Below are 24,366 nucleotides of genomic sequence, written 5' to 3' on the forward strand. Positions count from 1 at the left end.
AACTTTTTATTTATTTTAACTAGGTAGAATAGTTATTAAATAGTTATTAACTATTTAATAACTTCCTAGTTAAAATAAATACACATATACCTGTAAAATAAATCCTAACCTAAGTTACAATTACACCTAACACTAAACTATCATTAAATAAATTACCTAAATTAACTACAATTACAATAAAATAAAATAAATTAAATTACAAAAACCCCCCACTAAATTACAGAAAAAATGAAATAATTACAATTTTTTAAAACTAATTACACCTAATCTAATCCCCCTAATAAAATAAAAAAGCCCCCTAAAATAATAAAAATCCCTACCCTATACTAAATTACAAATAGCCCTTAAAAGGGCTTTTTGCGGGGCATTGCCCCAAAGTAATCAGCTCTTTTACCTGTAAAAAAAAGACAATACCCCCCCAACATTACAACCCACCACCCACACACACAACCCTACAATAAAACCCACCCATTACCCCTTTAATAAAACCTAACACTACCCCCTTGAAGATCACCCTACCTTGAGACGTCTTCACCCAACCGGGCAGAAGAAGTCCTCCAGACGGCCAGAAGTCTTCATCCAGGCGGCATCTTCTATCTTCATCCATCCGGAGCGGAGTGGGTCCATCTTCAAGACATCTAACGTGGAGCATCCTCTTCTTCTGATGACTAACACTAAATGACGGTACCTTTAAGTAGCATCATCCAAGATGGCGTCCCTTGAATTCCGATTGGCTGATAGAATTCTATCAGCCAATCGGAATTAAGGTAGAAAAAATCCTATTGGCTGATCCAATCAGCCAATAGGATTGAGCTTGCATTCTTTTGGCTGATCCAATCAGCCAATAGAATGTGAGCTCAATCCTATTGGCTGATTGGATCAGCCAATAGGATTTTTTCTACCTTAATTCAAGGGACGCCATCTTAGATGACGTCACTTAAAGATACCGTCATTTAGTGTTAGTCATCGGAAGAAGAGGATGCTCTGCATCGGATGTCTTGAAGATGGCCCTGGTCCAAATGGATGAAGATAGAAGATGCCGCCCGGATGAAAACTTCTGGCCGTCTTGAGAACCTCTTCTGCCCGGATAGGATGAAGACTTTGGACCGTCTGGCGGACCACTTCTGCCCGGTTTGGTGAAGACGTCTCAAGGTAGGGTGATCTTCAAGGGGGTAGTGTTAGGTTTTATTAAGGGGGTATTGGGTGGGTTTTAGAGTAGGGTTGGGTGTGTGGGTTGTAATGTTGGGGGGGTCTTGTCTTTTTTTTTACAGGTAAAAGAGCTGATTACTTTGAGGCAATGCCCCGCTAAAAGCCGTTTTAAGGGCTATTTGTAATTTAGTATAGGGTAGGGATTTTTATTATTTTTTATTTTTTTTTTTCATTTTATTAGGGGGATTCGATTAGGTGTAATTAGTTTATAATTTTTTTTAATTATTTTATTTTTTTCTGTAATTTAGTTTTTTTTCCGTATTTTAGTTTATTTAATTTAATTGTAATTAATTGTAGTTAATTTAGGTAATTTATTTAATGATAGTGTAGTGTTAGGTGTAATTGTAACTTAGGTTAGGATTTATTTTACACGTATATTTGTATTTATTTTAACTAGGAAGTTATTAAATAGTTAATAACTATTTAATAACTATTCTACCTAGTTAAAATAAATACAAAGTTGCCTGTAAAATAAAAATAAACCTTAAGATAGATACAATGTAACTATTAGTTATATTGTAGCTATCTTATGGTTTATTTTATAGGTAAGTATTTAGTTTTAAATAGGAATAATTTATTTAATAATAGTCTTTTTATTTAGATTTATTTAAATTATATTTAAGTTAGGGTTAGGGTTAGACTTAGTTTTAGGGGTTAATTACTTTATTATAGTGGCGGCGACGTTGGGGGCAGCAGATTAGGGGTTAATAATTGTAGGTTGGTTGCGACGACATTCGGGGCGGCAGAATAGGGGTTAATAACTATAATGTAGGTGTCGGCGATGTTGGGGACGACAGATTAGGGGTTCATAAGTATAATGAAGTTTGCGGAGGTGTCCGGAGCGGCAGATTAGGGGTTAATAATATTATGTAGGTTGCGGCGATGTCGGGGGCGGCAGATTAGGGGTTAATAAGTGTAATATTAGGGGTGTTTAGACTCTGGGTTCATGTTATGGTGTTAGGTGTAGACATAAAACGTATTTCCTCATAGGAATCAATGGGGCTGCGTTAGGAGCTGAACACTGCTTTTTGGCAGGTGTAAGACTTTTTTTTAGCCGAATCAGCCCCATTGATTCCTATGGGGAAATCGTGCACTAGCACGTTTAGCCAGCTCACCGCTATCGTAAGCAGCACTGGTATTGAGGTGAGATGTGGAGCTAAATTTTGCTCTCCGCTCACTTTTTTGCGGCTAACGCCGGGTTTAAAAAAACCTGTAATACCAGCGTTGTTTGTAGGTGAGCAGTGAGCTGAAACTGCTCGTTAGCCCCGCAAGCCTTACCGACAAAAACTCGTAATCTAGCCGTATAAAAGTTATTTAAAGCTGCATGCTCTATTTAAGTCATGTGATTTTAAATTTAACTTTACTGTTCTTTTAAGGCTGAGCAATACATTGCAGCGGAGTATATTTTTCTTCAACAATAAATGTATTTTTGTTGGTATTACTTCAGTGGTTGGTCTATAGACTTTCATTTAAAAGATCTGTTGGGAGAAAGCTGTGTCAATATATTTATTTGTGCAGTAAGTTTTGATGTTAACCTGGTTGTTCTGCTCTCTTCAGCTGGATGCTGTCATACTTAATTGCCACCTTTGTACTAAAGGAGACTAAAATAAATACTTTTGAAAAAGACAGATTTCAGTATTAAATATCTAGTGTTAGAGAGAAAGCGCAATATAAAATCTCAGCTTGTGCATCCCCTTGGAAGTCTGCTCACATTTTTTAAGTAAAATAACAATTGTTTTGGTTCATTTAGCTACCGGTGTGGTAGCGTCTTGATCCCATATAGTATACTCCACTGATCTTCATTTGTCATATTGGTCCTACTGGATTGTTTATGGATTTTTCTTCATATGCATATTATATAAAGCTAGAAATGTGCATTTGGTTCATCACAAATACAAATTTGTGACAAAATATTTGGATATTCATTTAGTTTTAGCAAAACATATTTACGAATGAATGCACTAACTATTTTATGTGTTATTCCTTAAATCAGGTGTAATATTTACTTATAGAGTGCTGGGGAGTTGTGCTAATCTGCTTCTTCTTCATAGACTTCAGTGCCGTTCTAATAAGAGCATTAGGCCCCTATTTATCAAGCCGTCAACAGGCAATACGCTGGAATTCCGCAACGTAATTGTGACGAGCCTGATTCCCCTTATTTATCAAAGCCTACAGACCGGCAAAAGTAGAATTTTGTGATGTAACATACAATCTGCCGGTCTCAGTCCGACACAGATCAATGCTTACGTCATTACAGCTCTTCCGAATGCAAATTCAGCACTATCTGACTACTTTTGCTAGTTATCAAATTTCTACCAGGTACGCTCAGCACTATTCTGGCCCAGCGTACCTGGTTTTCAATCCACCGCCCTGGAATCAATGGGAGTCTGGAAGCAGCAAAGCTCATGTTCCCTGCTGCCCGATATCCCATTGATTCCTATGGGAGAAGAAAGTTATGTTTACACCTAACACCCTAACATAACCCCCGAGTCTAAAAACCCCTAATCTGCCGACCCCTACACCGATGCCACCTACATTATACTTATTAACCCCTAATCTCCCACCCCCAACACCACCACCACCTACATTATACTTATTAACCCCTAATCTGCCCCCTCAACACCGCCGCCACCTACATTATACTTATTAACCCCTAATCTGCCATCCCCAACATCGCTGCCACTATATTAAATGTATTAACCCTTAAACCTAAGTCTAACCCTAACACCCCCTAACTTAAATCTAATTTAAATAAATCTAAATAAAATTACTATCATTAACTAAATTATTCCTATTTAAAACTAAATACTTACCTATAAAATAAACCCTAAGATAGCTACAATCTAACTAATAGTTACATTGTAGCTAGCTTAGGGTTTATTTTTATTTTACAGGCAAGTTTGTATTTATTTTAACTAGGTAGTATAGTTACTAAATAGTTATTAACTATTTAATAACTACCTAGCTAAAATAAATACAAATTGACCTGTAAAATAAAACCTAACCTAAGTTACAGTAACACCTGACACTACATTATAATTAAATAAATTACATAAATTAAATGCAATTAATTAAATTATATACAATTATGTAAATTACAAACAAAAACCCCCACTAAATAAAAAAGCCCCCCCAAAATAAAAAATACCCTAGCCTAAACTAAACTACCAATTGCCCCAAAGTAATCAGCTCTTTTACCTGTAAAAAATAAATACAAACAACCCCCCCCAACAGTAAAACCCACCACCCACACAACCAACCCCCCAAATATAATGCTAACTAAAAATACCTAAGCTCCCCATTGCCCTGAAAAGGGCATTTGGATGGGCATTGCCCTTAAAAGGGTAGTTAGCTCTTCTGCGGTCCAAAGCCCTAACCTAAAACCCACCCAATACACCCTTAAAAAAACCTAACACTAACCCCCTAAAGATCGACTTACCGGGAGACGTCTTCATCCAAGCCGGGCGAAGTGGTCCTCCAGACGGGCAGAAGTCTTCATCCAAGCCAGGCAGAAGTGGCCCTTTAGACGGCAGAAGTCTTCATCCAGACGGCATCTTCTATCTTCATCTATCCGGCGCGGAGCAGGTCCATCTTCAAGACATCCGACGCAGAGAATCCTCTTCTGCCAACAACTACCCGACGAATGAAGGTTCCTTTAAGTGACACCATCCAAGATGGCGTCCCTTAGATTCTGATTGGCTGATAGAATTCTATCATCCAATCGGGATTAAGGTCGAAAAAATCCTATTGGCTGATGCAATCAGCTAATAGGATTGACGTTGAATCCTATTGGCTGATTTGAACAGCCAATAGAATGCAAGCTCAATCCTATTGGCTGATTGGATCAGCCAATAGGATTGAACTTCAATCCTATTGGCTGATTTAGGAATGGGTGAATGTGTTTATATCCGAATTCGAATATTAGAATGAATGCTATTGTAGAAATTCAATTTACATAATAGAATGTTGATAAGAACGAATATTCTTAAAAATTCGATTTCGAATGTTATTTACAGTTTTCGAATGTCACATTCGAATTTGAATATTACATTTATAAAACACAATTGTAGACTAGAAACACTATTTTGAATGTCACATTCGAATTGAATATCACATTCGAATCGAATGTCACATTCGAATTCGAATATTACATTTATAAAACACAGTATTAGACCAGAAATACTATTTCGAATTTGAATGTCACATTCAAATCGAATATCACATTCGAATCGAATATCACATTTAAAACACAGTATTAGACTAGAAATACTATTTCCAATTCGAATGTGAAATTTGAATTCGAATGTAGCATTCGAATTTGAATATTACATTTATTAAACACAGTTGTAGACTAGAAATACTATTTCAAATTTGAATGTCACATTCAAATTCGAATGTCACATTCAAATTTGAATATTACATTTCGAAATTGAATGAATACATAGCTAAACATTCTATAATTCGAACAAATATTTTCAAATTTTATTGAAAAATATGAAAACGAAAATTCGAAAATAGAATGTTAGAATGTTATATAAACATTCGAAATTCGATTTGAATGAACGAATGTATCAAAATTCGTTTTAAATTTCGAATTTTTAGAAACATTCACCCATCCCTAGGCTGATTGCATCAGTCAATAGTATTTTTTGTACCTTAATTCCGATTGGCTGATAGAATTCTATCAGCCAATTGGAATTCAAGGGACGCCATCTTGGAAAAGGAACCTTCATTCGTCGGGTAGTCGTCGGCAGAAGAGGATGCTCCACGTCGTATGTCTTGAAGATGGACCCGCTCCGCTCCGGATGGAGGAAGATAGAAGATGCCGTCTGGATGAAGACTTCTGCCCGTCTGGAAGACCACTTATGCCCGTCTGGAGGACTACTTTGCTCGGCTTGGATGAAGACGTCTCAGGGTAAGTTTGATCTTCAGGGGGTTAGTGTTAGGTTTTTTTAAGGGTGTATTGGGTGGGTTTTATTTTTAGGTTAGGGCTTTGGGCCGCAAAAGAGCTAACTGCGGTTTAAGAGCAATGCCCATCCAAATGCCCTTTTCAGGGCAATGGGGAGCTTAGGTTTTTTTAGTTAGTATTTTATTTGGGGGGTTGGTTGTGTGGGTGGTGGGTTTTACTGTTGGGGGGGTTGTTTGTATTTTTTTTACAGGTAAAAGAGCTGATTACTTTGGGGCAATGCCCCGCAAAAGGCCCTTTTAAGGGCTATTGGTAGTTTAGTTTAGGCTAGGGTTTTTATTTTTAATTTTGATAGGGCTATTAGATTAGGTGTAATTAGTTTAAATATCTGATAATTTGTTTTTTATTTTCTGTAATTTAGTGTTTTTTTGTACTTTAGATAATTGTATATAATTTAGTTAATTGAATGTAATTTATTTAATTGTATTTAATAGTAGTGTAGTGTTAGGTGTTAGTGTAACTTAGGTTAGGTTTTATTTTACAGGTCAATTTGTATTTATTTTAGCTAGGTAGTTAGTAAATAGTTAATAACTATTTAGTAACTATTCTACCTAGTTAAAATAAATACAAACTTGCCTGTAAAATAAAATTAAAACCTAAGCTAGATACAATGTAACTATTAGTTATATTGTAGCTAGCTTAGGGTTTATTTTATAGGTAAGTATTTAGTTTTAAATAGGAATAATTTAGTTAATGATAGTAATTTTATTTATATTTATTTAAATTAGATTTAAGTTAGGGGGTGTTAGGGTTAGACTTAGGTTTAGGGGTTAATAAATTTAATATAGTGGCAGCGACATTGGGGATGGCAGATTAGGGGTTAATAAGTATAATGTAGGTGGCGGCAGTGTAGCGGGGGGCAGATTAGGGGTTAATAACATAATGTAGGTGGCGGTGGGCTCCAGGAGCGGCAGGATAGGGGTTAATAAGTTTATTAGAGTGGTGGTGGGCTCCGGGAATGGCGGTTTAGGGGTTAATAACTTGATTTAGTTGCAGCGGGGTCCGTGAGCAGCTGGATAGGGGTAAAACAGTTTAGTATAGTGGCGGTGTTTAGTGACGGTATACATAGCAGGGGTTAATTCCCTGATCCTCACCTCAATTTTTAATGACAAGTAATAAAATTTGAAGTTTTTAACTTTAAGTGTTCCACGAGTGCTGCACTTTTTGTATGTTGATGGATTTTTGCGGCTCACGCTCAGCCGCGCTGGATTTGCACCTCACGGGCTGTGTTGAACTTACCCTATCAGCTGGGCGGCATCTGACTCTCCTCTCAGCGTCACGCTCTGCAGCGGCCTAGTCTCCTTACTTTAGTGACAGTATACCAATAAAGCTGGGAAAAAGCCGAAGAGCAGCGAGATCGATGACTGTTAGTTAACAACAGTCCGCTGCTCACCGCCCCGTACTTGGTGCTCAGCTTTTTGACAGCTTTTTTTTTAACTTTGGAGAGCGTATTCAGGTCCGCGGCAGCGATGTTAGGCGATCATTGGTGCCAGCGAATGCAATAAACTTGATGGCTTGATAAGTAGGCATCTTAATGTGGGGATCCCAGAGCATGCGCAAAAGGACCTTCTCGTTTAACGCAGGCAGAGGGCCCTGTTAATCCGACCTTTTTCACAAAGTCCAGCATAAAGCTAATAAAATAATAGGAAAATTAGGCCCTTCTGTACTAAAGGAAAAAGCCCTTTAAAGGGACAGTCTACACCAAAAAAATTATTTTTTAAAAAGATAGATAATCCCTTTTTTACCCATTCCCTAGTTTTGCATAACCAACACAGTTATATAAATACACGTTTTATCTCTGTGATTACCTTGTATCTAAGCCTTTGCAAACTGCCCCCTTATTTCAGTTCTTTTGACAGACGTCCAATTTAGCCAATCAGAGCTGGCTCACCTGAACTCCACGTGCGTGAGCACAGTGTTATCTATATGACACACATGAACTAACACCCTCTAGTGGTGAAAAACTGTCAAATTGCCCCGAGAAAAGAGGCGGCATTCAAGGGCTTAGAAATTAGCATATGAACCTCCTAGGTTTAGCTTTCAACTAAGAATACCAAGAAAACAAAGCAAAATTGGTGATAAAATAAATTGGAAAATTGTTTAAAATTACAATCTTTATCTAAATCATGACTAGATGACAAGACTAGACTGTCCCTTTAATGTAGGCTCTGTTATACACCAAAATAATATTCCTATTAGCTCGGCCCTGGAAGAGCGCAGCTCCCCAGTGAGCTATAGGTAAGTATCCTACAGGTGACAATGTGGCACCTGCAGCAATATAGCATTTACATTCTTTGAAGAAGACAAATGTAAATGTTAATAAATATCCAACATTTGTTTTGTTTTAAACTAACCAAATACTGAATAGTGCAGCCCACAAATATTCTGAAAAACAAATTTTTCTTCATATTCATTACAAATTATTTTTTCTGAGACAAATTATTCAGAGTTGCACGTTTAAATGTAGCTGTTTAACAAAGCATTTGACACCACTTGACCTGTCAGCTCATCACTACTTGTCAAAGGCTTCCAAAATCCCCAACCATAACGTAACAACCAAGCTTTTTATGAAGATTTTAATAAGCAGTGAATTTGTTTTTATGCATTCAGCTTACAAGGCTTATCCAAGCATTTCAGAGGTTAACATTACAAATTCTAAGATGCAAAACATTGACAGAAGAAATAGCTGATAAATGTTTGTTGGACTTTCTTTATAGATTAAACCAAACTGATATACTTTCAGAAAAAGAAAAAATATTCTAATTAAAATGAGTGCTTAAGCTAAAAGAATTCATCCAATTGAGGGACACAACCATGGAAAAGGCGACGAGGTGTTATGTCTCATATGTAAATGATATTTTAGGATTTGCATCCCTTGTGCACTGTACCTAAAGGGATGTATGTGCAAATCAATTACCTAGATCAGTGAAGGCCAAGTACCCCCCTAATACATGAGGGCCGAAGGTCAATATTTTAGAAGCCTTAAGGACCACTTTTATTTTATGCACAGTAAACACACATTAATATATTTTCTACAAATATTTAATGCCCCATTGCCATATTTAGGTAATTTTGCAGGGTACCCTCTTTCTGCAGGGATGATATCCCCTTAAGAGGGCTCATTTGAGTTTTCCCACCAGCCAGAAGTGCTCAAAGCACACATTTTTTCCTGGGACCAAAAAACCCATGACACAAATTCTCAGTACTACTTTTTTCCTGGACCGCAAAAACTAGGGAACCGGTCTTATGAGGCCCCCATTCGTCCATCCCTGACCTAGATTCACTGCAAAGGTGGGATCATAGTTGAAATTAATTAAGCATCACCTAATCTATATTTCTCATAGATTTGGTAGTAGGTCAAATTCCTGCCATTATCAACCAATGCCCAATAATGAAATCTTGCACATGAAACAAAAGCCTCTTGTAGAGCAGAAAAACAAGTAAAACTGCTACAAATTTGTAAACATTTTTGAAAAATGATTAATATAAATGATTATGTGTACAACTTTCAGATGTCTGTTTTTGTTTACAGGAAAGTAATCTTGCTGGATAGAACAGAATGTGTCTTGGAGGCCTCATAGATATGAAAGAAGGGCTGGCTGTGAGTCTACAAGAGACATTTGTAACAACTCTATTGTTCTTTCTCAACTCACAGTAATATCTCAGCTTTTTAAAGGTTGATGAACTTTTCTCAAATTTTGTTTTTTTCTTTCATGTTTTCTAGTTTTCTTTTTTGCTTAGGCTAGTGTGGACTATTGTTTGAGGGTGATTTTTTTCTTTCTTTATTAACTAGTTAGTTCTGTAATGTCTTGAAGATGTTTTCCTGATGCTGGTGTTCTTCACAGTAGAATCTGAGAGGTCAACCATTGCAAGACAGTTGTTTTTCTTTTGATTATAATGGTAGGTGGCGGATGTGGTGAGGTAGGGTACAAATCACTTTAAATCACACAAGTTTGCAAGTTGTGATGATTTCCTGGATTTTGTGTTGATTTTATATTATCAAGTTTTAATGAATCTGGGCCAATAACATGGCCATACATATTGACATGTATTTCTAGAATTTTCTGTACACATTTCTTATCCAGATAAAATGTATTTAAGAAAATCTCTTTTTGATCAAAACTTGTCAGACTATAAGGAATCTAATACTTTGACAGCCAATATTTTTTTTTTTTTACATTTTGAAATAGCCATATAAGGCAACCGAAAAGTGTATTTTCCATTCAATTGATTATTCTTTATTCCCAACTGATTATTCTTTATTTTTGTAAATAATTTATTGTGCAAATAAATAATTATAATAGAAGTTAGTTTGTATCTGTGGGATTCTATAGGAGAAAAAGTTCCAAATGTCAGAGATTTTAAGCCATCTGCCTCCTGGATGCAATCAAAATTAATTGGCGAGTAGGTGCCAAATAAAATTTGCAGCTATAAAAATAAAAGTCTTCGATCTTTTTTCTGCAATTTAGCATAATTAAATTAATTTGAATTATAATAACTAACAATATGATGTTATTTTTAATTAATATGCAGTTCAGATATTTGTTTAAACTTCAGTACTCATTTCAATGCAATCTGTGTAAAATCAAAATGTTTTCATAAATTGTCCTATACCTTAATTACAATGAAACATACTAACGTGGGTAAATATGTTTATCTCATGCTATCAGTTCAAACCAATCTTTTATAGGTATATTTAAAGTTATGCAAGACTTAATGTGGGATATTTACATTATAATACAAAGATAAATGGTCATGCTATCTCAATACTTAAATCAAGTTTGTCCTAAAGGCCATTAGATAAAGTTAGTTATCTTTTAAGGAATTGTTATTTATATATATATATATATATATATATATATATATATATATATATATATATATATATATACTGTATATATATATATATATATATATATATATATATATCAGGGGCGTATTTAGGTTTTGTGCTGCCCTAGGCACTCAAAATTCTGCTGCCCCCCCCCCACCCCACCTCAGGTTTAAGGCCTTTTTTTAGACATAATATTTTTGGGGCAGGGTGTAAAAAATAAAAAAAATAATGTCTTTCTAAGTAGATGTTCACCAGGGCTTGCATTCACTCTGGTCTCTCTCACACACACACACACACACACACACACACAAATATATATATATATATATATATATATATATATATATATATATATATATATATATATATATATATATATATATATATATATATATATATATATATATATATTAAGACATTATTTTGCAAGTCAGATGATTAAAGTGTTTATATCAGAAAAAAATATCCTTCACTGTATGATAGTTTGTCAGTAGGTAGTTGTTTAACTTTAAACATCTTCTTTGGTGATTGACAGTTATGATAAATATGTAATGAATATACAAACTTTCCTTTAAAAGTACTTAAAAAATTCAACAGTAGTTATGAATTGTATCCTAGGAGATAAAGTCACATGATACAATCATAATAAAGTATATACTTGTATTGTTTCTGAATGTATTAAATGCATACAACATATTTTCAGTTGTGTTTTAAGTCACATAGTTGTATAGATTCAGCAATAAATACTTATTCTTTGCATGTATCACAGATAGACAAACAGTAAATGTACAAGTATTTAGTGACTAATCCGTTTAAGTATTTTAATGCCTAATGAAAATGTATTGAAGGGAGAAAGGCATATGCTGTTTCACAGTGGTCACGTTGTAGTGCACACTGCACTGTGTAGTCTGTGTGAGTCTCAATCACGCGGTGGATCCAGGAAGAATACCGCATTCTCTCTCAGTCCAGGCCAGGCTGCGCAAGTGAGCTCCACCTCCACTGTCACCACGTCATGCGCACCCACATACAATCCCATAGGATAGCAATATCCGAGCCAGCCATTTAAGTCATTTGTAATTGGTTGATTTAGCCACCCGGCCCTGAGTTCAGTAGAGTGGCCCTAGGGACTAAAAATTCTGCTGCCTCTTAAAAATCTGCTGCCCTAGGCACCGGCCTTGTTGGCCTATGCCTTAATACGCCCCTGATATATATATATATATATATATATATATATATATATATATATATATATAAAACAGACCACTGCAAAAGTATGAGTTTCTTTGGTTTTACTTTGTATAGGTATGTGTTGAGTAAAATTAACTATAAACTACTATAAAAATGCAAAACAATACATTCATATTCATTTTAAACATAATACTAATCTTATAACTTATCCCGTCTTCAGAAAGAAATATTTGGTGGAATAACCCTGATTTTCAATCACAACTTTCATGCATCTTTCACATTACTGTTGGGTGACTTGATGGCTTGTGAAGATCCATCTTCCTCTTCCAGAAGTTTTCAATGGGGTTCAGCTGTGGAGATTGGGCTGCCCATGATAGGGTCTTGATCTGGTGATACCTATAAATAGTAAAACCAGAAAAACTGATCATTTTTAAGTGGTCTCTATATATAGGTATATACAGTATTGTGCAAAAAGTCTTAGGCCACCATTAGATTTATTGTTTTAGCAAAGTTTTAATGACCATCCATATTTATTTTTCAGTCGCTATATTAAGATACAAACAGAAAATACAGCAATTATGTGCACAAAAGATAAAAGAACACAATTTTCAGAACAAAATTAATTCTTCAGGCAAAAGTCAGTATTTAGAAGAAGAAACTCTGAGAAACTTCTCATCAGATTCAGAAAGTTTTCTTTGCCTTCTTGGCCTTCCAGACCTTTTTTTTGTCCTTGACCTCTCCTGATTCTTCAGCTTTCTTTATAACAGCTTGAGTACTCAGTCTGTTTGCTGATTTCTCTTTAATAAAAATATGATTTTATGTCTGTCAATTTCTGTGATCTTTGGCATTTTGAATGGAATGATGTTATTGAAAGTTGGTCTTATTAGCAAGCTTCCAATGAATTAAACATATACCAAATGTGCATGTAATGCTCAAGTATGTCTTGCACAAAATCTGGTGCAATATACCTTTTTCACAGCAGTTATTTTGACATGAAATAGTAGGACAAATTCAGATGTTTGCTATTACTTTATTTAGGGTTCCATTCCATTTAGGCTTACAAGAGCCAGGTTCCTGCTATTGCTCAAGTGTAAGGGGAGGTCACACTAAATACTTGCCACTTAAGCCTATATAAGCTGTTTTTTCTGATTTGTCTCTGTTTTCTAATACTGCATACAAATATCCTCTTTCATCTTTCTACAAAAAATCTAATGGTGGCCTAAGATTTGGCGCAGTACTATATATATATATATATATATATATATATATATATATATATATATATATATATATATATATATATATATATATATATATATATACAGTATATATGTGTATATATATATATATATATATATATATATATAAATAAATAAATAAATTAGGAAGATTGTAGTAGCACTCCTGGTGTAGCTGTAAGGTCCAAAATGGCCTGCAGTGCCCTGGGTGCACTCCAAGTGTAAATACAAAACAATGAAAGAAGGAGTCACTCACCGGGTCTTTAAATCCAAAAATACAGCTGTATTTATTGACGTTTCGGGGGCACCCCCATATTCAAAATAAGCATACAAAATCATGAACACTTACCCTCCTGATAATCACCACTAACCGGCAATCTCGACCGAAAACTGGAAGTTTCACAGCGTCAAGTGATGTAAACGTCACATGTGTTACTATTGGCAACCAGACGATATTGGCAACCAGACGCTAAGCCGCGATTGTCCAATGTGAAAGTTAAAAACAATAACAGCTGTTGAAAATATCGTAGTGATACCAGGATCGGATATATGCTATATCGCTAATGGGTAGAATCATGTGTTTACGTATTAACAGTTAAATATACATTGGATAACATAGTTATTGTTACAGAAAACTACAATGACACTGTAAGAGGCCAAATATCTGGCCACAAGTCTGCAACATTAACGATATGAGGATCAATATACGAGGTGATATATGCAGTGCATATTAATATCATAAGTGACTAAAATGTACAGGTTAATGTATTGGTTAATCCGGGATATAAATCCTAGTTTGAACACTTGTTATCCTCTGATACGAGACCCAAAAATGAGTGATACAAATGTACACTCTTATAGATTGGTGTAAACAATGCAGGTTAATCACAATCAAATGAAGAAAACATTACAAATTAGGGGCCTTATAAGAATAGTGGCACTTGTGGATACAGTAATACTGACATAATGTCTCGAGTACAGTCAATTTAGACATGTTATAATGCTTATACCCTCTATTTTAGAAATGCAAAGTACACATGAGTAAAACTGGGAATCAAAAAGATATTAAATAGGATATTAAAAATAACACGGGAGTCACAGCATTGTATTGCCCAGTGTGCAGATACTTCAGCTCATAATATAGATGGTAACATATTAAGGGAGATGGGCATTAAATTAACTCATGTGAAATGGATACTTCAAAAGATTAGTAATTACTGATGCTAGATAGGGAGTGGACAAATGCATTGGTGTAGCGTCAATGCTAGAGTAGGGACACTATAAATAGCAGTGCCAGTCAAGGTGTAAATTAAGACCCCTAGGGGTCGTAGTTCCCAGATCGAAAATCCACTTTGCCTCCCTTTGCAAAAGGGTTTTAGCCCTGTCACCACCTCTGGTGGGGGGAGGGATGTGGTCAATAATAATGTACTTGAGATCGGTAATCTTATGTCCTGCTTCAGCAAAATGTCTGGCCACAGGCTGGTCAGAGGTTTAATTGTCCATAGCTGCCCGTATGCTGAACGGTGGTTGGCCATCCTGGTGTGAAGGTCATCCACCATTTTATCCACATAAAACATCCCACAAACACAGTGGAGCAGGTAAACTATAATATTTGTGGTGCAGGTCACCCTATGTCGGATCTTGTATTTCTTCGCTGAGTATGGGTGACTAAAATAGTTTCCTGTGGTGAGTCCACCACGTGTGGTACAGCCCAGACAGTGGAAACAACCTGGTTTTGTTTTCAGCCAGGTTCCGCTGTTGTAGCAGTTTATGGGATCCGTTTTGATGAGCTGATCTCTAAGCGAATGAGCCCTGCAGTATCCAATTCTGGGTGGCAGCATATTCTTAAAAGGTAGATCTCTGTCAGTAGTAGGGAGGTTCCAATTGTTATGCAGAGTCTCTGCAATCCCCTCTTTCCCCATCGTATAAGTTGTAGTAAAAGTCAGCTTATTCTCTTTTTCTCTGCTCCTGGTATCGTAGAGAAGTTTTCGTTGGGTATCTCTCATCGAAGTTTCTCTACTGCTTTTTAGGATCCTACTGTGGTAACCCGTCTGTATAATTTTTTTCTCCATTTCAGCAATTTGCATGTCCCTACGTTCTATGTTTGTGTTGTTCCTAGTCACTCTTTTAAATTGGGAAATGGGAAGTGCTTTCTTCAGGCTAGGAGGGTGGCAGCTAAAGGCACATAGAATCAAATTTTTATCCGTAGGTTTGCTGAATAGAGTGGTAATCAGTGTTTCACCCTGTCGTATGATTCTTATGTCCAAGAAGTCCACTGATTCTCTTTCATAAGTGATTTTGAATTTCACAGTAGGGTGGACCCCATTCAATTCTTCAAACCACTGCAGTAGTTCATCCTCAGTGCCCTGCCATAACAAAAAACAGGTCATCTATATACCTCTTGAATAGATGAATCCTAGGGTCATGGAATAGTTCTGTGCCCCCATTCTCCAATTCGGCCATGAATAAGTTGGCATATGATGGGGCCATATTCGACCCCATTGCCGTTCCTGCAATTTGTAAGTAGAATGTGCGTTTGAAGCGAAAGTAGTTTAATTCCAAGCAAAGTCTTAACATCTCACAAACCACTTCTTCTGGGGGGCCGATATAGGGGTATCTGGCCAGTTGTCTCCTAGTAGCTGCTATTCCCTCTTGGTGTGGTATGACTGTGTATAAGCTGTTCACATCCAGTGTGACCAGCAGAACTTCTTCAGTCAATGGGGGTAACTCCTTCTTCAGTCAATGGAGGTAACTCCAGTAGTAGTCTGATCATGGCGAGTCGAGTAGGAATGAAGGTAGGAATGAAGGTATATTCCTGACCATTGGTTGAAGTATATGATCGATATATTTTGATACCGGTTGTAGTAGGGAACCAATTTCGGATATGATTGGTCTCCCTGGAGGATCCGTAAGGCTCTTGTGTACCTTAGGTAACATATAAAGTACGGGTATCCTCGGAAATGTTGTTGTCATATATTCACTTGTGCCTTTGTCAGTTAAGTTGTTGTTATGTAGTTGTTGGATAAGATCATCTAATAGACTCTTGAACTTCTTTGTAGGATCACCCCTAAGGGTACTGTAGGTGTCTTTGTCCTCCAGCTTTCTCATCACCTCTCTTCTGTAGTCAGTGTAATCTTGTATGACCACGGCACCCCCTTTGTCCGCCTCTCTCACTACAATATTGGGGTCACTTTGTAGGTCCATGAGGGCTTTTCTATCTTTGATCGTCAAGTTGTATATGTGTATCTTATGGGTCTTACAGCCCTCCTAACCCGTCTGCCATAGTAATCTTGAAAATGTTTTTATAGAGGGATTGTTATTGTTGGGGTCATAATGTGCTTTTGCCCCAAAACCTTGTTCCAGGTTCTTCATTGGTGGACATGCCAAAATGTTCTTTAAGCCTAAGAGAACGTGTGAATCGCTGTATGTCCATGTATAGATTGAAGGCATCTGGTCTGGATGTTGGGATAAATGAAATACCTTTATACATGACACTCCTCTCTTCCTCTGTGAGGATGTGTCCACTGAGGTTGATAATTAACCCCCTTTATGTACCTTCCCCTCCTGGGTGGTCTCTGAGGGCGGCTTGTAGCCCCCCCTCTGGGTATGGGTTCTCTGCCTCCTTCGTTTTTTGAACGAGTCTGCATTCCCCCTTGTTGTTCAACTATATTAGTTGTTGTTCTGTTCGTATTGTCTGAATCTGAACTGTTCCCAGAGTTTTCTACTATTCCAAGTGGTCTTGCACGGTTGTACCTCTGTCGCCAGGGTCTCACTTGACCAGATTCTCCTAGTAATTGAAGAAGTGACAAGACTACTGGAAATCAATAGGAATGAGACAAGGGCTTATGAAACTCTACACCTGAACAGACTGGAAGCAGACACTGACCAGAATTGGCTTAACAAACTCAAGGAAGAAGTAGATAAATATGAGAAAGACCTCATAACATTCGAGAACTGAAAACTAGAGGATGTTACACAGGACTATAAAAACAAAAGTGTGTATCGCTGGCAGATGAGCCCAGATGAAAGAAGTATATATAGAGCGAACAGACCCTGGCGACAGAGGTACAATCGTGCAAGACCACTTGGAACGGTAGACAGCTCTGGGAACAGTTCAGATAATATGAACAGAACAACAACTAACATAGTTGAACAACAAGGGGGAATGCAGACTCGCTTAAAAAACGAAGGAGGCAGAGGAGCCATACATGGAAGGGGGGCTACAAGCCATTCACCGAGACTACCCAGGAGGGGCAGGTACATGAGGAGTTAATCATCATTCTCAGTGGACTCATCCTCACACAGGAAGAGAGGAGTGTCCTGAATAAAGGTCTTTCATTTATCCCAACATCCAGACCAGTCTATCAGTGTATCAATCTATACGTGGAGGTACAACGATTCACACATTTAGTTAGGCTTAAAGAACATTTTCGGCACGCCCACCAATGAAGAACCTGAAACAAGGTTTAGGGGCAAAAGCACCTATGACCCCAACAGTAAAATCCATCTATAAAAACTTTTTCAAGATTACTATGGCAGATGGGTGAGGAGGGCTGTAAGACCCATAAGATACACAGATACAACTTGACGATCAAAGAAAGAAAAGCCCTCAGGGACCTACAAAGTGACCCCAATATTGTAGTGAGAGAGGCGAACAAAGAGGGTGCTGTGGTCATACAAGATTACACTGACTACAGAAGAGAGGTGATGAGACAGCTGGAGGACAAATACACCTACAGTACCCTTAGGGGTGATCCTACAAAGAAGTTCAAGAGTCTATTAGATTATTTTATCCAACAACTACATAACAACAACTTAATTGACAAAGGCACAAGTGAATATATGACAACAACATTTCCGAGGATACCGGTACTTTATATGTTACCTAAGGTACACAAGAGCCTTAAGGATCCTCCAGGGAGACCAATCGTATCCCCACAACCGGTATCAACATATATCGATCATATACTTAAACCAATGGTCAGGTATATACCTTCATTTCTCAGCTGCCATGATCAGACTACTACTGGAGTCACCCCCATTGACTGAATAAGTTCTGCTGGTCACACTGGATGTGACCAGCTTATACACAGTCATACCACACCAAGAGGGAATAGCAGCTACTAGGAGACAACTGGCCAGATACCCCTATATCGGCCCCCCAGCAGAAGCTGTTTGTGAGATGTTAAGACTTTGCTTGGAATTAAACTACTTTCGCTTTGAACGTACATCCTACTTACAAATTGCAGGAACGGCAATGGGGTCAAATATGGCCCCATCATATGCCAGCTTATTCATGGCTGAATTGGAGAATGGGGGCAAAGAACTATTTCATGACCCTAGGATTCATTTATTCAAGAGTTATATAGACAACCTGTTTTTGTTATGGAAGGGCACTGAGGATGAACTACAGCAGTGATTTGAAGAATTGAACGGGGTCCACCCTACTGTGAAATTCAAAATCACTAATGACAGAGAACCGGTGGACTTCTTGGAAATAAGAATCATCCGACAGGGTTAAACCCAGATTACCACTCTATTCAGCAAACCTACGGATAAGAATTTGATTCTATGTGCCTCTAGCTGCCACCTTCCTAGCCTGAAGAAAGCACTTCCCATTTCCCAATTTAAAAGAGTGACTAGGAACAACACAAACATAGAACATAGGGACATGCAAATTGCTGAAATGGGGAAAAAATTTATACAGAGGGGTTACCACAGTAGGATCCTAAAAAGCAGCAGAGAAACTATGATGAAGGAGAACGAGAACTTCTCTACGATACCAGGAGCAGAGAAAAAGATGATAAACTGACTTTTACTATAAATTAAATGATGGGGAAAGAGGCGGATTGCAGAGAATCTGCATAACAATTGGAACCTCCTTACTACTGACAGAGATCTACCTTTTAAAAATATGCTGCCACCCAGAATTGTATACCGCAGGGCTCATTCGCATAGAGATCAGCTCATCAAAATGGATCCCATAAACTGCTACAACAGATCCGACATAGAGTGATCTGCACCACAAAATTTATAGTTTACCTGCTCCACTGTGTTTGTGGGATGTTTTATGTGGGCAAAACGGTGGATGACCTTCGCACCAGAATGGCCAACCACCGTTCAGCCATACGGGCAGCTCTGGACAAGGGAACCTCTGACAAGCCTGTGGTCAGACATGATGCTGAAGCAGGACATAAGGTTACCGATCTCAAGTACATTATTATCGACCACATCCCTCCCCCCACCAGAGGTGGCGACAGGGCTAAAACCCTTTTGCAAAGGGAGGCAAAGTGGATTTTTGATCTGGTAACTATGACCCCTAGGGGTAGTAATGTACACCTTGACTGGCACTGCTATTTATAGTTTCCCTACTCTAGCATTGATGCTACACCAATGCGTATGTCCACTCCCTATCTTTCATCAGTAATTACTATTCTTGTGAAATATCCATGTCACATAAGTTAATTTAATGCCCATCTCCCTTAATATGTTACCATCTATATTATGAGCTGAAGCATCTGCACACTGGGCAATACAATGCTGTGACTCCCGTGTTATTTTTAATATCCTATTTAATATCTTTTTGATTCCGAGTTTTACTCATGTGTAATTTGCATTTCTAAAATAGAGGTATAAGCATTATAACATGTCTAAATTGACTTTACTAGAGACATTATGTCAGTAGTGATGTCGCGAACTTAAAAATTTCGGTTCACGAACGGCGGACTCGAACTTCCGGTATTATTCGCGAACCGGCTAACCGCACGAATCGCCATTGAATTCAATAGGCAGGCGAACTTTAAAACCTACAAGGACTCTTTCTGGCCACAATAGTAATGGAAAAGTTGTTTCAAGGGGACTAACACCGGGACTGTGGCATGCTGGAGGGGGATCCCTGGCAAAACTCCCATGGAAAATTACATAGTTTATGCAGAGTCTGCTTTTAACCAATAAAGGGCCTAAATCAACTTACATTCCCAAATTGTTTGCAATAACGTGCTTTAAAACATCAGTTATGATGTCGTATCTATCAGGTAGTGTAAGGGTTATGGCCGCTTCACAGTGACAGAGCAAACTCCAAGTGTAACAATACTGTGACAACAAATATGATTGGTGTAACTAGTTGGCAAGTCGGCCTGGCACACAGGCTGGCAGGCAGGAGGGAACTGCAATTCAATGGCACTACTAGACTACAGATTCACAGTCAAAAAAGTGATGATTTAAATTTTTTATATACTGTCTGTTACAAGAAATATGATTGGTGGCACTAATTGGCTAGTTGGGCCTGGCACATAGGCTGGCAGGCAGGAGGAAAGTGCAATTCAATGGCACAAGCAAAATGATGATTCACAATCGAACAATGTTTAATTTTAAATATTAACACTACTGTTACAACAACTATGATTGGTGGCACTAATTGGCTAGTTTGGGCCTGGCACACAGGCTGGTGGCAGGCAGGAGGAAAATGCAATTCAATGGCACTAGGAGACTAAAGATTTGCAGTCAAAAAAAATTATGATTTCAAATTTTTTATATACTGTTACAAGAAATATGATTGGTGGCACTAATTGGCTAGTTGGGCCTGGCACACAGGCTGGCAGGCAGGAGGAAAGTGCAATTCAATGGCACGAGCAAACTGATTAATCACAATCGAACAATTTGTAATTTTAAAGATTAACAATACTGTTACAACAACTATGATTGGTGGCACTAATTGGCTAGTTGGGCCTGGCACACAGGCTGGCAGGCAGGAGGGAACTGCAATTCAATGGCACTACTAGACTGCAGATTCACAGTCAAAAAAGTGATGATTTACAATGTTTTCAATACTGTTACAACAACTATGATTGGTGGCACTAATTGGCTAGTTGGGCCTGGCACACAGGCTGGCAGATATGAGTCGTGGCTGGTAGGTAGGGCAGCAATTTAACACAGTATGCTGTGTAAGTGAGAAATACACAGGCCTGATAGAAAATTAAGTTAGATTACACTAGCAAAATAATTTAAAATTTTATATTTTAATATTAAAATAATGTTAAGAAGTGCACATATGAGTGGTCGCACTGGCTGGCTGCTACGTAGGGCAGCAATTAACAACAGTATGCTCTGTAAGTCAGATAGACAGTTAGACACAGGCCTGATAGAAAATAAAATTAGATTACACTAGCATAATGATTTAAAGATTTTTTGGGGGAATTTAAAGAAAAAGGTTAAGCACATATGAGTCGTGGCCTTGGAAGGGCAGCTATTAAAAACAGTAGGCTCTGTAAGTCAGATACACACACGCCTGATAGAAAATACAATTAGATTACACTAGAAAGATGATTTAATTTTTTTTTTTTTAGGGAATTTAAAAAAAGGTTAAACACATATGAGTCGTGGCTCATAGACTAGGGAGGGCAGCAATAAAACACAGTATGCTCTGTAAGTCAGCAAAACACACAGGCCTGATAGAAAATGATATTAGATTACACTAACAAAAAAATGTAAACATTTTTTTTTTAAATTTAAAATCAGGTGAAGCAGATATGAGTGGTGGCTGCCTGGCACAGAGCAATTAACCAAAAGACTGAAAAAAACTGAAGTATATTAATGCTGTGTGAGCCTGACAGACACAGGCCTGATAGAAAATGTAATTAGATTACACTAGCAAAATTATTTAAAAGTTTTTTTTTTTAAATTTAAAATAATGTTATAAGCGGATATGACCACCACTGGTGGCTGGCACAGAGCAATGAACCAGAGTATATGCTGTGTGACACAGGCCTGATAGAAAATGAAAATAAATTACACTAGCAAAATAATTTCAAATTTTTGTTGGTTAAATTTAAACTAATGTTGTTAGACAGATATCAGTGGTGGCAGTAATCACAGCATATGCTGTGAGCCTTACACACAGGCTGAAAGCCAGGCAAATGCTAATAAAAATATGAAGAAAAAAAAAACGGCTCGAATTATAGCCCTAAAAAGGGCTTTTTGGGGTGCTGTCCTTGCAGCAGAGATGAGATGAGTCCTTCTGGACTGTAGTGGACACTAAATACACTAGCCTAGCTATCTATTTCCCTATAATGTCAGCAGCAGCAAAACAAAACGTCCTCTCACTAACAAAGCAAGGTCGTTATGAGTCTAAAATGGCTGCTGCCAACAAGAGGCGAGGGTCTGTGGGGGAGTGTCTGATACTGATTGGCTCTAATGTGTCAGAAGGCTGTCACATACAGGGTCAAAGTTTCCTCAATGATGACACATAGGGGGCGATCGAACATCGCATATGTTTGCCCGCAGCGGCGAACGCGAACAAGCTATGTTCGCAGGGAACCGTTCGCGGGCGAACAGTTCGGGACATCACTATATGTCAGTATTACTGTATCCACAAGTGCCACTAATCTTAAAAGGCCCCTAATTTGTAATGTTTTCTTCATTTGATTGTGATTACCCTGCATTGTTTACCCCAATGTATAAGCGAGTACATTTGTATCACTCATTTTGGGTCTAGTATCAGAGGATAAAGGCTGTGACACACTGCAAGCGATGCGGCGCGAGGCGAAGCAGCTGCTTCGCACCGCATCGCATCACTTCTGAAGTTCAATTATTTCATCTCTGAGAGCTTAGCTACGTGACTTGACGCAGCAGAATGCTCAGAGATGAAAAGGCAGGACACACTGAGCGCGCACAGCTGCATCCACACACTGCGCACCGCTCCACTTGCAGTGTGTCACAGCCTTTACAAGTGTTCAAACTAGGATTTATAACCCGGATTAACCAATACATTAACCTGTACATTTTAGTCACTTATGATATTAATATGCACTGCATATATCACCTTGTATATTTATCCTCTTATGGTTAATGTTGCAGACTTGTGGCCAGATGTTTGGCCTCTTACAGTGTCATTGTAGTTTTCTGTAACAATAACTATCGCCTAGATTACAAGTTTTGTCAGTAATGTTGTGCGGTGCTAACGAGCAGTTTTCCCTCACCGCTCACCTACAGACAACACTGGTATTACGGGTTTTTACAAACCCGGTGTTAGCCGCAAAAAAAGTGAGCGTAGAAAAAATTTGGCTCCACATCTCACCTCAATACCAGCGCTGCTTACGGTAGCGGTGAGCTGGCAAAACGTGCTTCTGCACGATTTCCCCATAGGAATCAATGGGGGACAGCCGGCTGAAAAAAAACCTAACACCTGCAAAAAAGCAGCGTAAAGCTCCTAACGCAGCCCCATTGATTCCGATGGGGAAATACTTTTTATGTCTACACCTAACACCCTAACATGAACCCAGTGTCTAAACACCCCTAATATTACACTTATTAACCCTTAGGGGGGTAGTTATCATTGTGTCAACTTTCCTGCCTTCGCCGGCCCTATACGCCCGCCTAAGCTCGCCTACCTTCGCTGCCGCAGACCTGAAAAAATATGCCTAAGTTATCAATAAATCTGTCAAAAAGCCGCGCGCCAAGTACGGGGCGATGAGCAGCGGACTGTGAGAGTTATCACTCATCCGATCTCGCTGCTCTTCGGCTTTTTGACAGCTTTATTGCTAGCCTGTCACTAAGCACTCACAGTAAACTACACTGTTCTACCCCCTATACCGGTGCCCCCGGAGCCCCCCGCAACTAAATAAAGTTACTAACCCCTAAACCGCCGCTCCTAGACCCCGCCGCAACTATTATAAATGTATTAACCCCTAAACCGCCGCTCCTAAACCCCGCCGCAACTCTAATAAATGTATTAACCCCTAAACCGCCGCTCCTAGACCCGCCGCAACTATTATAAATGTATTAACCCCTAAACCGTCGCTCCTAGACCCCGCCGCAACTATTATAAATGTATTAACCCCTAAACCGCCGCTCCCGGACACCGCTGCCACCTACATTATACCTAGTAAACCCTATCCTGCCCCCCCTATACCGTCGCCCTCTATAATAAAGTT

Source organism: Bombina bombina, chromosome 6, assembly GCF_027579735.1.
Source record: "Bombina bombina isolate aBomBom1 chromosome 6, aBomBom1.pri, whole genome shotgun sequence".
Taxonomy (NCBI): Eukaryota; Metazoa; Chordata; class Amphibia; order Anura; family Bombinatoridae; genus Bombina; species Bombina bombina.